General features: G+C 37.8%; 1 pseudogene; it reads left to right on the top strand.

Annotated features, from left to right (window-relative positions):
• Positions 1 to 11,340: 11,340 nt before the first annotated feature.
• Fpr2-ps3 (formyl peptide receptor 2, pseudogene 3) lies at positions 11,341 to 12,346 on the top strand (annotated as a pseudogene).
• Positions 12,347 to 16,694: the final 4,348 nt, after the last annotated feature.

The raw sequence follows: 16,694 nt of genomic DNA on the forward strand, positions 1-16,694 counted from the left end.
TTGGAGCAGAAAAGTTGATCTTACCTCTGCTCCCATGTCAAGTTGGCTCGTGGGGTCTTGCTTTTGAGCTCTCCATGAGGGCGGCAACCAGGAGGGCCTGTGCTACCTTTTCTGGGAGCCCCCATGCACTGGGGTCCCAGATGGCATTAGGTGTTTTCCTCTGGAGTCAGAAATGTGGGCAGAGTGTAGTCTCTTCTGGCTTCCCAGGCATGTCTGCCCCTCTGAAGGTTTAACTCTCCCTCTCAAGGGATTTGGGTGCAGAGAACTGTTGATCAGGTCCCTTCAAGTCCGGGTGGTGTCTGGAGCTCAGGGGACCATTTGTGGTTTCTTGATCTTAGAGCATAAACCATTGGTGTTATTTTCAGGAAATTTTCTCCAGTGCCCATGTGTTTGAAATTCTCCCCCACATTTTCTTCTATTAGTTTAAGTGTATTTGGTTTTATGTGGAGGTCCTTGATCCACTTGGACTCAAGCTTTGTGCAGGATGATAAGAATGCATCTATTTGCATTCTTCTATATGCTGACCTCCAGTACATCCAGCACCATTTGTTGAAAATGCTATCTTTTATTCCACTGGATAGTCTTAGCTCCTTTGTCCAAGATCAAGTGATCATAGTTGTGTGGGTTCATTTCTGGGTCTGCAATTCTGTTCCACTGATCTATCTGCCTGTCTCTGTACCAATAAGGTACAGTTTTTATGACTATTGCTCTGTAATACTGCTTGAGGTCAGTGATGGCAATTCCCCAAGAAGTCCTTTTATTGTTGAGTATAGTTTTCACTATCCTGGGTTTTTTTATTCCAAATTAATTTGCAAATATCTCTTTCTAACTCTATGAAAAATTGAGTTGGAATTTTGATGGGAATTGCACTGAATATATAGATAGCTTTTGGCAAAATGACCATTTTTACTATATTAATGCTGCCAATCCATGAACATGGGAGGTCTTTCCATCTTTTGAAGTCTTTTACAATTTCTTTCTTCAGAGACTTGATGTTCTAATCCTAAGTATCATTCACTTGTCTTGGTTAGAGTCATACTGAAATATTTTATGTTATTTGCTACTATTTTTAATGGTGTCATTTCCCTAATTATTTTCTCAGCTGGTTTATACTTTGAGTAGAGGATGGTTACTGACTTGTTTGAGTAAATTGTATGTCCAGCCAATTGCTGAAGTTTTTTATCAGGCTTAATATTTCTCTGGTGGTACTTTGGGGGTCGCAAGTATACTATCATATCAAATCTGCAAATAGTGATATTTTGACTTCTTCCTTTTCAATTTGGATCCCTTTGACCTCCTTTTGTTGTCTGATTGCTCTGGGTAGGAATTTGAATACTAAATTGAATGACTAGGGAGACAGTAGGTAGCCTTGTCTAGTCCCTGATTTTAGTGGGATTGCTTCAAGTTTCTTTCCCTTTAGTTTGATGTTATCTACTAGATTGCTGTATATTACTTTTACTGTTTAAGTATGGCCCTCGAATTCCTGATCTTTCCAAGGCTTTTAACATGACGCACAATTGAATTTTGTCAATTGCTTTCTCAGAATCCAATGAGATGATCATGTATTTTTTTCTTTGAGTTTGCTAATATGTGCATTCCATTCTTGGAATTCTGCATGTATAACTGTCCCTGCATCCGTGGAATGAATCCTACTTGATTAGGATGGATGTTCCATTTGATGTTTTCCTGGATTTCCTTCACAAGAATTTCACTGAATATTTTTTCATCAATAATCATAAGGGAAATTGGTCTGAGGTTCCCTTTATTTGTTGGGCCTTTGTGTGGTTTAGATATAAGTGTAATTGTGCATTTATAGAAGGAATTGGGTACTCTTCCTTCTGATTTTATTTTGTGGAATCATTTAGAGATTGTTGGTATTATGTCTTCTATGAAAGTCTGATTGATTCCTGCACTAAACTCAACTTGACCTGAGGTTTTTTTTGGTTGGGAGTCTTTTAATAACTGCTTCTATTGTTGTAACACCCCGGAGGTGGTCTTAGCTCAGGTGTGCAACCCACAGAACACAGCTTGACAAATAGATCGATGCAATGGCAAGAGGTTTGTCATGTATGTGGGATTTCTCATCCACGCAGGGAGAAGCAACCCTGAACTCAAAAAGCACACATCTTTTATTGTTTACAGAAGGCAGACCTCAGCAACAGGTCTAGTTGGCTTATTCTCACAGGTGGAACACAGGTGGAACACAGGACAAAGGATCTTTTCAGGTATTGACTATCTTGCTCAATAGTTCTTAGCTTAGTTAGTCACTTTCTTCATCCAGCCTTTCATCTGGCCTTGGAAAATCCTTGGGAAAGTGCTAATTGCAAAATTACTTAGGGAGGTGAGGGGAAAAACTGGGTGTTTGGGCAGGGTCAAGAGGATATCTTATGGTTGTTTTCAGAATTTACCACAGGGAGGGGTAGGGAGTCTTTCTGAGAACAGTTATTATTTTGTTTTAACTTAGCTTCATATTTCTGACTGACATCTTGATCACCAAAACTTTGTCATATCATTCGGCAACCTGATGTCAGATGTTGGTTTCTTAGAAAGGTCACAAGTTTGTCATACCACTAGGCATTCTGACGTCATATGTATTTTTCAGAACCTTGTTTTTGAAACTTTGTTTTTCACATCTATGAAACTTTATTTCTTAACTATTTCTTTAGGAGTTATAGTGTATCTGATCCTGATTTAACTTGGTCTCTGTCTAGAAAATTGTCCATTTCTTCCAGATTTTCCAGTTTTGTTGATATAAGTAAGCTTCTGTAGTAGGATCTGATGATTTTTTGAATTTCCTCATATTCCGTTTTTATGTCTCTCTTTGTATTCAGAAATTATTTTGTTAATTTGGGTACTATCTCTATGCTCTCTGGTTTATCTGGCTAAGGGTTTATCTGTCTTGTTTATTTTCTCAACAGACCATGTCCTGGTTTTATTGATTCTTTGCATAGTCCTTTTTTGTTTCTACTTGGTTGATTTCAACACTGATTTTGATTATTTCCTGCCATCTACTCCTCTTATGTCTATTTGCTTCTTTCTATTCTAGAGCATTTCGTTGTGCTGTCAAGCTGATAATGTATGCTTTCCTCAGTTTAATTTTGCAGGCACTCAGAGCTATGAGTTTTCCTCTTATCAGTACTTTCATTGTGTCTAGTAAGTTTGGATATGTTGTGACTTTATTCTCCTCAAATTCTAAAATGTCTTTAATATCTATTTCTTCCTTGTCCAAGTTATTTTTCAGTAATGTGTTTTTCAATTTCCACTTGTATGTGGACTTACTGTCATTTTTGTTTTTATTGAAGACCAGCCTTAGTCTCTGGTGATCTGACAGGATGCCTGGGATTATTTAAATCTTCTTGTATCTGTTAAGGTCTGTTTTGTGACCAATTATAAGATCAGTTTTGGAGCAGGTACCATGAAGTACTGAGAAGAAGGTATATTCTTTAATTTAAGATGAAATACTCTATAAATATCTTTGAAACCATTTAGTTCCTATCTTCTTTTAGTTTCCTATAACTCTGTTTAGTTTCTGTCTCTGATCTGTCCATTACTGAGAGTGGGTTGTTGAAAACTCCCACTATTATTGTGTGAGATGCACTCTGTGTTTTGAGCTTTAGTAAGGTTTCTTTTATGAATGTGGTTGTCATTGCATTTGGAGCATACATATTCAGGAATGAGAGTTAATCTTGGTGGATTTTTCCTTTAATGAATATGAAGTGCCCAACCTTATCTTTTTTGTTATCTTTTGGTTTAAAGTCATTTTTTATATTAGAATGGTTACTCTGGCTTGTTTCTTTGGATTATTTGCTTGGAAACTGTTCTCATACCTTTTACTCTAAGGTAGTGTCGGTTTATGTCACTGAAGTGTGTTTCCATTATGCAACAATATGCTGGGTTATCTTTAAATATACAGTCTGTTAGTCTATGTCATTTTATTGGGAAATTGATTACATTAATTGTTGTGGTTTGGCCTGGAGTTATCTGTATTTTGATGCTAATCTCATTGCCCCAAGGACGGCTGTGTAGTTAAGTACTCAGGACTCAGGTGACTAAACCTGAACTTTCTCCTTATTTAATTTGTAAATTACAGCTGAGGGCAGGTTCAAGATAGAAGGAGGCCTGTCATTGGATGAGAAGGAAGGATGGGCGGGAGAAAAATTTGAATGAAGAGGAGGAGATTGGAACAGGAAGAGGAAGAGACAGAGAGGAGAGAGAGTAACTGGTAGACAACATGGCAAGTGATGTTAAGATTCCACACTGTACCGTTACAGGTTGTTACAAATGTTTTTAAGGGATGGATGTGTATAGGGTTTTGTATGTTTAGGTGGGCAATTATATATTATCAATTGGGTCAAAGGTTATTGTATTGTGTGCTCTTTCATGTGTAGATTTAAGTGTAAGGGAGTGTGGAGTGGCTGGTGTGGGGATAAAATGCAACCTTACTGTTTTTTAATATTTTATTTTTACAACAATTAACGTTGAGAAATATCAGGAACCAATGATTATTGTTCCTCCTATTTTTTTTAGAGGTTGAATTATGTTTGTGTGGCTCTCTTATTTTTGGTTTGTTGCAAGATTACTTTCTTTCTTTTCCTAGGGTGTAGTTTCCCTCCTTGTGTTGGAGTTTTGCATCTATTATCCTTTGTAGGGCTAGATTTGTGGAAAGATATTGTGTAAATTTGGTTTTGTCGTGGAATACCTTTGTCTCTCCATTTATGTTAATTGAGAATTTTGCTGGATATAGTAGCCTGTGCTGGCATTTGTGTTCTCTTAGGGTCTGTATTATATATGGCCAGGAACTTCTGGCTTTCATAGTCTCTGTTGAGAAGTATATTGGTGGTCTGCCTTCACATGTTACTTGATATTTTCCCTTTACTCTTTCAATATTCTTTCTCAGTTTTGTGCATTTGGTGTTTTGACTTTTATGTGATGAGAGGAATTTGTTTTTTGGTCCAATCTACTTGGGGTTCTGTAGGCTTCTTGTATGTTTATGGGCATCTCTTTCTCTAGGTTAGTGGTATTTTCTTCTATAATTTTTTTGAAAATATTTTCTGGCCCTTTATATTGGGAAACAGTCTCTCTTCTATAACTTTTATCCTTAGCATTCACCTTCTCATTGTGTCCTGGGTTTCCTGGATTTTTCTGGCTTAGGAGTTTTTTGTGTTTTACATTTTCTTTCACTATTTTGTCAATGTTTTCTTTGGTATCTTCTTCCCCTGAGATTCTCTCGTCTATCTCTTGTATTCTGTTGGTGATGCTTGTATCTATGACTACTGATCATTTTCCTAGATTTCCTACCTCCATGGACTGGGACAGCTCCAGGAGTGTGCAGAAATTGGATGATCTTCTCTCAGACTGCTCCTGGGTTTCTGTGTCCTGAAGGCTCCAGCTAGGTCCTCCAGAACAGAATTGTTGGTCTTACATCTGCTCTCAGGTGTGTCAGTGCTCCTGCTGACTGGATTTCAATCCTGGGCACAAGCAGAGATCAGATGCATCCTGTCCCTGACTGCTCCTTGGTTCCTGTTTCCAGAAGGCTCTAGGCAGAATCCTCTTGGGCTGGGAATGTGAGCAGAAGTGGTGGTCTTCTCTGTGCTCTCAGGCTTTTCTGAGGGTCCAGCTCTCTCCTGCATGGGACCTTGGCACAGAGAGCTATGGGACTGGGTCAACTCTGGGAGCAGTTAGAAAGAAGGACCCTGTCATTATGGAGTTTTGAAAAAGTGACCACCATATTGAATAATATTGTGAAATTATATCTCTTTTAAACCAAAAGTACTGACATTGCTTGTATCTTGAGAGCAGATCAGTAGTTCTGCCTAAACTGAGGAACAAAAAGTTTGAGGCTAGTTGACACATCATGAGACTGTGTAAACAAAAACAGCAAAAAAAGTAAATTTAAATCATTTTAATTTTCTTACTTCTCGACAATGATTTGCAGCTTCATGATTGACCCTGTACATTTCTTACACCATCCTATATCCTTTTGAGTATTCTACACTGCATTGAGTTCAAGTTTTCTACATTTCAATTAGTTGAAAAAGAAAGTCACTGGACATACCACAAGCCTTGCTTTCTCTACTCCTTTACCTTCAGACACCATGCTTTTAAAATTGTTTCATTTATTTAACATTGTTAAAATTATTGTTTCAATTATTACAAGTGTTGGATCCTTTCTGGTTTGCTCTCCAAGATTTTTTCAGCCCATCCCCACACACCATTGCCTCTGAGAGGGATCTGCCCCCAACCCACAATCCCTTGCCCCATCCCCCATGCCTCATCCAATCCAACCCACCCCTCACCACCCAACCCCCTCATCTACCTACTCCCACCTTACCTCACAAACTTCTCTTTCATAGGGTATCAAGTCTCTAAAAGATAAAGTATATCCTCTTCCACCGAGGCCAAACTCAGCCATCCTCTCCTACATATGTGCTAGGTGCCACAGGTGTTCCCAGGGGTCCCAATTATGTGCTCTTGTTGGTCTTACTCTGGTGTTGCCATCTCTTTCAGCTGCTTTCTTAACTCTTCTATAGGGGTCCCTGACATCAGTACAATGTTAGCTGTATGTATCTGTAGCTGCCTTACTCAGATGCTGGTAGATTATCTCATAGGACAGCCATGCCAGGGTTCTCTCTGTATGACAGCATTGCATCTCTAAAAATGTCATGGTTTGGTGCTCACCCACTTAATCGATCCCTGAATGGCTTCTCCTTCTGACTGCTACATTTTTTGTCCCTCCATTTCTTTTATAAAGGAACAGTAATGGGTCCAAAATTTTCAAAGTAGATTGATGACCCCTATTCCTCTCCTGGGGGCCTTGTCTATATACTGGATGTGGTCACTTCGGGTCCCATCTCCCGACTGTTGGGCATTTCACTTAAGGCCATCCTGGTTGAGTCCTGGGAGATTCTCAACTGCCTGGTCTTTGAGAATTTCTAGGATTTTTCCCCTCCCTCCACTCCCTGCAGCTCTATATTTCCATCACTCACCTGACCCTCTGGGTTTATCTCGTGTTTAGTCCTATATTTGATCCTGTTCAACTTCCCCTCTCTTTTCCTTCTTCCAATTAGCTCCCTCCTTCTGCTATATGTGATTATTTCATTTTCTTTGGGATGAAAGCATAAAAGCTGTGATGAAAAAGAGCCAAGTAGCACATAAATGTAGACCTATCAGAATTGCACCAAATTTCTCAAGAGAGAATCTAAAAGCCAGAATACCTTGCACAAATATAATGAAGAGCCTAAGAGAACACATGTGCCAATGCAGGCTAGTATAACCAGGAAAGCTCTCAATCACCATAGATGAAAAAACTAAGATATTCGACGACAACACCAAATTGAAATTATCTTTCTATTAATCCATGCCTACAGAAGATCCTAGAAGGAGAACTCCAATATATCTTGGGTAACTCCACCAATAAAAACACAAGAAATTAATCATCTTACAACAGAACCTACAGAAGAGAATCACACAAATACACACATAATACCACCTCTAACAAGAAAAATAACAGGAACTAACAATCATTAGTCTTTAATAGCCTTCAACATCAATGGACTCAATTCCCCAATAAAAAGGCATAGGTCAACAGACTGGATATACAAATACAATCCATAATTTTGATGCATAGAAGAAACACACCTTACCCACACAGATAGACACTCTTCTTTGGAGTTTCTATTGTTTTATCTGCTATGGATAGCCAAATCACAGTGTAAGTATCAGGACTTCAGAACTGTTGATAGAAACACAAAGTAAATCTCATTGCATTAACAACTTATCTCTTCACACACATCTCTTGTGTAAGCAGTTACTTATTTTCAATATTCAATATCTTCTGTAAAAGCACATAATAACCTTGTTATAATTCAAGAATGTTGCCAAAATTATAGCCAAAACCCAGATCCATATACTTCACTAAATTTTTAATTAGCTAAACTAGCAGAAAATGAAAACTTTTTGTATAATAAACTAAGTACTATAACTTTCATAAACTCAATCATTTCAAATACTATTGTTTGAACATTCCGTCAAAATAAAAGTAATTGATATCAAAGTTTAGTTCCTTGATATCTCATATTTTGGGTAGTGTTTTACACCCTGGGAGCTCTGGTAGCTTGACACTGTTGTTCCCATGGGGTTGCTAGCACCTTCACCTCTTTCAGTGCTTCCTCTAATTCCCAAAAAGGGGGTCCTGTTCTCAGTTCAGTGGTTTGATGCTTGCATTTGCCTCTGTATTTGACATACTCTGGCTGTGTCTCTCAGGAGACATCTATATCTGGTTCCTGTCAGCATGTACTTCTTAGCTTCATCAATGCTATCTAGTTTTGGTGGCTGTATATATCTGGACCACATGTGGGGAAGGCTCTTGATGGTTGTTACTTCAGCCTCTGCTCCAAACTTTGCCTCCATGTCCCCTCTTACAGATATTTTTGTTCCCCCTTTTAAGAAGGAGAGAAGGACATGTACCTTGGTCATCCTTCTTCTTGAGCTCCATGTGATCTGTGGATTGTATCTTGGGTAATTCGAGATTTTGGGTTAATATCCACTGATCAGTGAGTACATACAAAAAGCGTGAACTTTTGTGTGATTGGGTTACTTCATTCAGGATGATATTTTTTAGTTCAATCCATTTGCCTATGAATTTCATGACATCACTGTTTTTGATAGCTGAGTAGTACTCCATTGTGTAGATGTACCACATTTTCTGTATCCATTTAACTGTTGAAGGACATCTGGGTTCTGAAAAGATCTAATAATTTTAAAAATTTCCTCAGTTTCTCTTGCTCGGTCTTCCTTTTCATTTCTGATATTGTTAATTTAGATACTCTCTGTTTGCCTTCTGGCCAGTATAGCTAAGGATTTATTTATTTTGTTGATTTTTCTCAAAGAACTAGGTCCTGGTTTTGTTGATTCTTTGCATATTCTTTTTGTTTCTACATGGTTGATTTCAGCTCTGAGTTTGATTATTTATTGCTGTCTACTCCTCTCAAGTGAATTTGCTTCCTTTTGTTATAGAGCTTTCCAGTGTGCTGTGAAGATGTTTAGTGTATGATCTTTCCGATTTCTTTTTGGAGGCACTCATAGCTATAAGTTATCCACTAAGCACTGCTTTTATTGATCTTATAAGTTTGGGTATGTTGTGCCTTCATTTTCATTAAATCCTAAAAAGTCTTTAATTTCTTCTTTCCCTCCTTGCTTGACCAAGTTTTTATTGAGTGGAGCATTGTTTAGCTTCCATGTGTATGAAGACTTATTGTTGTTTTTGTTTTCACTGAAGAACAGCCTTAGTCCATGGTGATCAGATAGGATGCATGGGATTATTTTAATCTCCTGATATCTATAATGGTCAATTTTTGAGAAGGTACCATGAGGTGCTGAGAAGAAGTTTGTTTAGGATGAAATGTTCTATAGATGTCTGTCAAATTCATTTGTTTCATAACAGCTTTTAGTTTCAATGTATCTCTTTTTTTAGATTCTGATTCCATGATCTGTCTATGGATGAGAGTGGGGCGTTGAAGTCTCCTACTACTATTGTGTGTGGAGCAATATATCCTTTGAGCCTTAATAAAATTTCTCTTATGAATGCTCCCTTGCATTTGGAGCATAGATGCTCAGAATTGATAGTTCATCATGCTATATTTTTCCTTTGATGAGCATGAAGTGTTCTTTCTTATCTTTTTTGATAAATTTGGGTTGAAAATCAATTATATTCGATAATAGAATGGCTACTCCAGCTTGTTTTTTGGGACCATTTGCTTGGAAACAATTTTCCGAGCCTTTTACTCTTAGATAGTATCTATCTTTGTCACTGAGGTTTGTTTCCTGTATGTAGCAAGATGCTGGGTCCTGTTTACATGTCCAGTCTGTTTGTCTATTCTTATTGGGAAATTGAGTGCATTGATATTAAGAGATATTAAGGAATAGTGAATGTTTCCTGTTACTTTTGTTGTTAGAGGTAAAATTATGTTTGTATGCCTATATTCTTTTGGGTTTGTTGTAAGATTACTTTCTTGCTTTTCTGAAGGTGTGGTTTACTTCCTTGTGTTGGAGTTTTCATTAGTATTTCACAGAAATACTAATGTAAGGTCTGTGTCCTTATAACATTAATTTTATTCATGCCCTGTGGAACTCTCAAGCAGATAATAAAATGATATACCACACAAAGGAAGTCTATGGGTCTGTGCATAACACACTTGTAAAATGTCTTCCTTACATAAAAAAACTTAGAAAGTGAAGATGGAACATTGCTTGCAGACACCTTTCTGGGGAGGCAAATATAGAGGAATACCTTGTGTGCACTGGCTGGTTAGATGACCTACTCAGTACGTTCCAGGTCTGTGAGAGAAGTCTGTTCAAAATTCCAAACTGTTTTGTGCCTAAAGAATGCCAGTTGAGCTCTGCCATTAATTAGTCCAATGTGCACAGACATAAGCATACACTCAGCAGACACACTAGACACACAGTCACACACGGACACATAAAGAAAGACTATATGCTATGTTATTACAAAGGTAACAAAAAATTACCACTATAAATGCAGCATGCACAAAATAATCTTAAAAATTTCTTGGAAAATTCTCAATATAAAAAGTAACAAAAATCATTGGGTAGGTTAAAATTACAAGGATATTATTATAGTCTACATGCACAATGTGTTTTTGTTTATTCGGTGTATATGAATACACTGTCGCTGTCTTCAGACACCAGAAGAGAGCTTCAGATCCCATTACAGATGGTTGTGAGCCACCATGTGATTTCCAGGGCACAAGGTGTTTTTATAACAGTGTGTGCCTAGAAGGATATTCAAGTGAAAAAGACACAGGCATAGAAATGTGTCACAACTGTAGTAAGAACATCACAGCTAGAACAAAAAGGACATCATCTATAATCTTGAGTAAACATACTTCAATAACCCTCCCCATCCCTTATTCTTTTTTGCAAAAAATAACTTAAATTCTGTTCATCACATAGTTGTATTTTATTCTGTGAGGAAAAAGATATATTCAAAGCCTTGATCAAGGGATAATATCATCAGTCACTTCTGTGTTATTCCTTGTAAACTCAGGAATGCCAACTTTGTATTTCCTGTTCAATATCAGTGGTATAGCATAGACTCATGTGATCCTATTCATAATAAATATGTGAAGTAATAATTCTCTCTGGCAGTGTATGTAAATATGATTTCAATATGGAAGTTTCAACAGAGAAGTAGTTTTCATCCTTTACACTTAAAATAGTTACCCTGATATGGAGGGTAATGTGGAATCTGAGTAAGCATGGTGGATATTGGAGCCACATCTGTGTAACAGTCAATGTTGAAATATTTAAGATGCTGAGGAAATGGAAGCCAACTTCTCCATCCCTCTGAATGGATCAGAAGTGGTGTTTTATAATTCTACCACCTCTACAGTTCTATGGATCCTCTCAGTGGTAGTCCTCTCGATAACCTTTGTCCTTGGTGTGCTAGGTAATGGGCTTGTGATTTGGGTGACTGGGTTCTGAATGGCACACACTGTTACTACCATCTGTTATCTGAACCTGGCTTTGGGTGACTTCTCTTTCATGGCTACTTTACCAATACATATCATCTCAATGGTCATGAAAGGAAAATGGCTTTTTGGATGGTCCCTTTTAAAATTTCCTCACAGCATTGTACATATAAACCTTTTCACAAGTGCTTTCTAATCACTCTCATTGCCATGGATCGTAGTACTTGTGTCCTGCACCCAGTATGGGCTCAAAATCACAGAACTGTGGGTCTAGCGATTCTTTCTCTGCTGCTTACTTTGCCACATTTTCTCTTCTTGACTGCAATGAGAGATCCAAGAGGTGAAGTGTACTTTATATGTAACTTTGAATCTGTGGTTGCAACCCTGAGGAGCAATTAAAGGTGTCAATTATTGTGAGCACAGCTATAGGAATCATCAGTTTTATTATTGGCTTCAGCCTACCCATGTCCGTCATTGCCATCTGCTACGGTCTCATGGCTGTCAAGATTTGCAGAAAAGATTTTCTGAATTCCAGCCATCCCTTACGTGTTCTCACTGCTGTAGCAATTTCCTTCTTTATGTGTTAGTTCCCTTTTTAATTAATTATTCTTTTAAGTAATATATGGAATAAGGAGACACTGAATAGCATTCACATATTGTTGAACCCAGAAAGCACACTGGCCTCTTTCAACAGTTGTCTCAACCCAATACTCTATGTCTTCCTTGGTCAAGAATTTAAAGAGAAACTGATACATTCCCTGTCTGCCAGTCTGGAAAGGACCCTGCAAGAAGACTCAGTCCTGAACACTGGCAAAAGCAACAATTTTTCTTCATGTCCTGCAGATTCTGAACTATAGAAAATGGTAGCTGCAAGTCCAGTGGAATGCTTCCTATGCTACTGTATTCTCACTCTCTCATGCTACCTTGCATCATATTTTTAATGTTAATTTTAAAATCATTTTTGTCTTTCAGTTTGTAAAAATTTAATACAAATAAAAAGTAGTACCATACATTATTATTTTATTATAAAATAAATACTTGCTGGCCATGTGGTGCATGATTACAACCGTAATAATGACATCTACTAAGCAGTATGATATAAAGGACAATTTATATTTTAATTAAATTTTGAGAATTCGAGCCAAATTGAGCCACTAGAGATCAACTCCAAAATCAATAAATTGTTCTGCCATGAAGAAGGAAAAATTGTATCATTACTAGAAAATAGGTAAAATTGTTGATAAACATAATGTAAATAAAACTCTTATTAAAAGGAAATATGTTGCATTTTTGTTTGACTCCCTAGATGTTAGTTTGAATTAGAAAACTCTGTGTGCGTGTGTGTGTGTGTGTGTGTGTGTGTGTGTGTGTGTGTGTGTGAGTGTGTGTACATGTACATGTAAAAGATATGAAAGAACATTCAGGATGTCAATGGACTAATCCATTGAAAGTATAAGCAAGCAAAAAACTAAATGTTTTCTTTTAAGAGAATTGTGATAGGTGTGTTTTCTCTTTACACTATTAGAGCAGTGACTAGGACAACTTGCAGCCAAAATGATCCTATTTCTCTCCAAGTTGCTATAGTCAGAAGTGAGAATCTCATTATGATATTCTGCATTTTAAGGATGATGCAGATTTCCTGACCTGAGGCATGCAGTGTTTTGAAGGTTATGGAGGAGTTGTTCTGGGAGGATGAAAGCTAGGGTTTACAAATTAAATACCTAGGTCTAATAAAATTTCTGAAGTTTCCATTGTATATGATAGAAAGTGTCTGAAGTACAAAGCAAGTATGATAAGTGCAAAATTGTCCTAAACAGTGGTAGGAGAGACCTTTCAATGAAGACCTGGTTAGACTTGAAAGAAAGAATATGGGATACAAGATTTGCACAGACTGGGAGGAAGGTTATTATTGGCTTTGCTGTTTTGGTTTCCCACCCACGTCTGGGAAGCTATTGGTTTTCTCTCAGGTAAAATGTAGATATTTTTGGAAACGCTATTAGAGAGTGGCTCAGGGAATTTGCACAATATCGTGGACAGAAGGACACTTAATTTTCTGGATGTCCTGAAAACATAGGATCCAGAGAATAGCTGGGCTAGACCCCCCCAAAAAAAAACTTAAATACAGTTTTGACTTGTATATAAGTCAAAACTGAAGAGAATTGAGAAGGTAAAAATAGATGTTATGAGTATTTGATAAGAAGTATTGTAAAACATTGTGCAAGGGCAAGAAATACATAAATAGTGATTTGGATCATCTAGAGTAGCAAGCATGTTGTAGACCACAATTAAAGTTTGGTATGTCTTAATTTGTGCCAATATTACAGCTTCTCAAATAAATATAAGGTGTGAATTTGAGGAAAATATATTTGAGAAGATTGGAAGAAGAGGTATGTACTCTCAGAAGTGCAGTGAGCTGTGTCCATTAGGTTCCTGGAAGAGTATAATGGGAGGGGTAGATTTGAAGAGTTATGTGAATGATTCTTTGGAAAGTTTTGAGTAGAGTGACTAAGAGGAGAGAGTATAAATGGTAAAGACCTATATAATTCAGCATTTTGTAAGGTTATGTCTTTGTACACTTGCCTCTCTGTTGCAGAGATACTTCCTTGAGGGTGGATGTTCAATATTCTTAGTCTCCTCCTGCAACAGATGGAAACAAATGTATAGAATCACAGTCAGATAATATTCATATGGAGATCTTCTAACCCTGAAGCATAGGTAGGAAATATACATCAATTTCTCCCACTAGAACTCACGAATCCATGTGAAGAAGTGGAAACAAGATGATTTGAATGTAGAACCTGAAGAGTTGGATGATACAAAGGAAATACAGTCTACTAAATCGACAAAATCAAAGCCCTTGTGAACTCAGAGGCTTAGGTATCTTGCTCATGGTTTGGAAACACATCTGTATTTGATGAGGTCCAAGACTGGAAAAGAGATGCAGACTCATGTAACCACTCCTTACCTAAAACCCATGTGCAGTTCATAACTAACTGTAACTAAATTTTTTTCAATGGAAAGCTCATTCTGAAAATAAACTATACTTAATTATAGGACATATTATCAGTAGTAGATGACCAACAGAGAATTATCTGAGTCTCATTTTTGAAGACTCCTTGTTTCATAGTGACATATCAGATCTTTCACAATTTTATCTTATATTTTCTTATATTTAATCATTGTTTAAGTTATTTATAAACCATTTTGGTTATTTTCTTATTCCTTTGCAGGTTGTTTTTCCTCTTCTAATATAATAGGATTTTTTAACCATATTGATTTTTGATTCCATTATTATCTTAGTAATTTTGGCATTATAATATGAGGAAGAAAGTGATGAATCTAGATGGGACCTAGCTATGGAAGGATTTGGAGGAATAAATAAAGAAGAGCACATAAGTCGGGGAGATTATACAGAAAAAAAAACTATTTTAAGGAAACCAAAATTCCCTGAACCACAATGTCTCATAGGTCAAACATAACCAGCAGCACACATGACACTGCTGCCCCAATACTCATAGATCCCAGCAGATTTGGAATCTATTCTGCTCTGCCTCAGCCCCACTGCCCGTCTTTTCTGTACCTCCACCTGAACACAGAGTGTCAGATACCCCCAGTACCCCATACACATCAATGCCTATGTGCTTTCTGGGAGTTCTGCCCCAACTTAAGACATAGGAAGACTGCTCTAAGGAGGGACACTTGAGGCCTGCTCAAACCAGAGACAGAATGCATGAAATAACCAGAGACAGCAATGCTTGCCTCTCAGTTTGCCTCTACTAACTGTGGTTTTACAGAGCTTTACCTGCCTCCAAGAAGCCTGCTCTAATTGGAGACATGGAGGCCATTTAACAGAAGAGATAATCAGATGTCAAATGGCCAGCAAAAGAAGATAAGAAACAGAACCCAATGTAATTTGGGACCATCAGAACCCAGTTCTACTACAGTATGCTCTGGAAAACCTAACACAAGTGAAGAGAAATATTCTGACCTAAAATCCAATCTTATGCAGATGATAGAGATCTTTCAGTAGGACACAAATAAATAACTATTAAAAGTAATTCAGGAAAACACAAGCACACTGGTAGAAGACCTTAAAGAGAAAACTAATAAATCTCTTAAAGAAAAACAGGAAAATACAATAAAAAGGTGAAGGAATTTTACAAAGTAGCCCAACATCTAAAGATGCAGATAGAAACAATAAATAAATTGCAAATGGTTGCAACTCTAGATATGGAAAACCTAGGAAAGAGAGCAGGAACTACAGATGCAATCATCACCAAGAGAATACAAAAAGTATAATAGAAAAATCACAGGCATAAAAGATACCAAAGAAGAGGGAAAGAGAAAGAGAGAGAGAGAGAGAGAGAGAGAGAGAGAGAGAGAGAGAGAGAGAGAGAGGTGGAGAGAAGAGAGAGAAGAGAGAGAAGAGAGAGAAGAGAGAGAAGAGAGAGAGAGAGAGAGAGAGAGAGAGAGAGAGAGAGAGAGAGAGAGAGAGAGAGAGAGATCTGGGAGGGGCAGAAAAAGGAGGGCCAGTTCAGATACAGGAGGAGATGGAGGAGAAGTACAGAGGGTCAGGAATTTGAAAGGAGGCATGTAGTATTGGGGGAGGTAGGACTGTGGGTAACTTCTAGAAAGTCCCAGATGTCAGGGACCGAAGAGTTTCTCAGGACACAACAGAAAAGACATTGTCCAAAACACCCAGAAAAGGGGAGATAGAACCTGTAGAGACAATGTCCAGTGGATCATTTGAGGAACAGGGCCACAACACACCTCAAAATTATTAACCCAGAATTCCTCCTGCTAAAAGGAAATGCAGAGACAAAGAGTGGAGCAGAGATGGAAGGAAAGGCCATCCAGAAACTACCCCACATAGGAATCTATCCCATCTGCAGACATTTTTGCTAATGCCAAGAAGTGCTTACTGACAGGAGCCTGGTCTAACTGTTCCCTGACAGGCTCCACAGAGCCTGACCAATACAGATGTGGATGTATGCAAACAAACAACAGACTGAGAGTGGGGACCCTAATGAAGAAGTTAGGTAAAGGACTGAAGGAGCTGAAGGGGTTTGCAGCCCCATAGGAAGACAAACAATATCAACCAATAAGGCATCAAAGTTCCCAAGGACTAAACCACCAACCAAAGAGTACACATAGGTGGGACCCATGACCCCAGCTGGATTAGTAGCAGAAGAATGACTTATGGGG

The sequence above is a fragment of the Rattus norvegicus genome, chromosome 1 (assembly GCF_021556685.1).
Source record: "Rattus norvegicus strain SHRSP/BbbUtx chromosome 1, alternate assembly SHRSP_T2T, whole genome shotgun sequence".
Classification (NCBI taxonomy): domain Eukaryota; kingdom Metazoa; phylum Chordata; class Mammalia; order Rodentia; family Muridae; genus Rattus; species Rattus norvegicus.